The sequence below is a fragment of the Penaeus monodon genome, chromosome 24, assembly GCF_015228065.2.
Source record: "Penaeus monodon isolate SGIC_2016 chromosome 24, NSTDA_Pmon_1, whole genome shotgun sequence".
Classification (NCBI taxonomy): Eukaryota; Metazoa; Arthropoda; class Malacostraca; order Decapoda; family Penaeidae; genus Penaeus; species Penaeus monodon.
This window is the reverse complement of record NC_051409.1, coordinates 7,272,053-7,273,438: the sequence shown is the minus strand read 5'-3', so window position 1 is coordinate 7,273,438 and position 1,386 is coordinate 7,272,053. Positions and strand designations below refer to the sequence as shown.

The 1,386-nt window shown below is 37.8% G+C and overlaps 1 pseudogene; it reads right to left on the bottom strand.

The window, feature by feature from the left end:
- Positions 1–1,386, bottom strand: part of LOC119588834 — an 8,495-nt pseudogene that overhangs the window by 3,117 nt on the left and 3,992 nt on the right.

Genomic DNA, 1,386 nt, shown 5'->3' with positions numbered 1-1,386 from the left:
TATCAAATTCTCAGATTTTCTGTTTGTTTTGTTCACCTACCCACTCTTGCCCTCCTCCCCTGAAATGACACCCTCTGTTCTCAACACCACTCAGACAATTCTTTCTCACTCACACCTTTCTCAACATCACTCATAACAATTCCTCTTCTCATACCAAGTCTCCCAATCAAGTCCTCCTTGGCTCTAGCTTGAGCAGACACCAGAGCTAGGCCACCTGCATGCGCATCTATGAGGGAAGTGGCCACATGAGTCGACTCTGACAGGCCCAACTGAGCGGCCGCCTCTGCAGACAGCTGCCCACAGTCTGTTCCTGGAGGAAGCACTTTCTGGCCTGAAAAAGAGGAGAGAGAATTTAAGAAAACACTTAATCATCACTGGGAAATGCTGCTCATTCTCTTAAATATCAAAAATCATTCAACACATAAAATTATAAATCACATAGTACCAATTCCTATAACACTAGGAAAATAACTACAAAATTACCGGTAGCACTTCTAATGGAACTGATAAAAATATATAATCAAGACATTGAAAAGTAATCAGTACTAGTGGTACTTTTTAAGCAGAACCTATGCATTTTTGGCATTATATTCTTCAACCAACATTCCTGGAGGTACATGTAGTTTTGGGTCTCTTTTCCTTGCAATAGTCTGTACTTTTCAAAATACAAACTCATGTACAAGACAATTTTACAGGATTAACATGCTAGTGTCACATCTGATAACACCCACCTGCCATGACAATTAAAAACAGAACACTTTCTTCCTCGCCAGACCCTAAGAATGTGGAAAAATAAAGCACTGGAAAAGGAAGAAAATATCATGAAACTCTTCCAAAGCCAAATTTACAATTTCACAAAACCTACCAATTTTACACCACCCATCCTCGGCCAAGTCTTCAAGGCCAACGTCCTTAAAGAAGCCACGATCCCATTCCTGGCTGATCCCATCACACTTGTACGTCCACTTGCACACCGTCGAACACAAGGATCTGGAGAACAATGGAAATATTATATTTTAATACCATTAGAATCACGGAAGGAAAGAGAAAAAATCTCACAGAAGAGAGAAAAAATCCAATTGATGATAATTTAAAATACAGCATTTATTTCTAATATAATATCACTGCCACATTAAAGATTTTGCCATTTGGAATATACCAGGGGTTCTCATCCAGATATTTTTTGCTTTGTTTGAATAGGAATCATATGTCCTAATCTATTTTGTTTTCCTTAATGTGGTTATATTTCATTTTAAGTGGGAACAAACTTTACAGTTCATCTGCCACACAGAAATGCACAGAAAATAAAGTCTAATAAGTCTATCACCATCAAAATAATCACATCACACAATTAACTAAAACTAAGGAAATCCATTTCTCCAATGA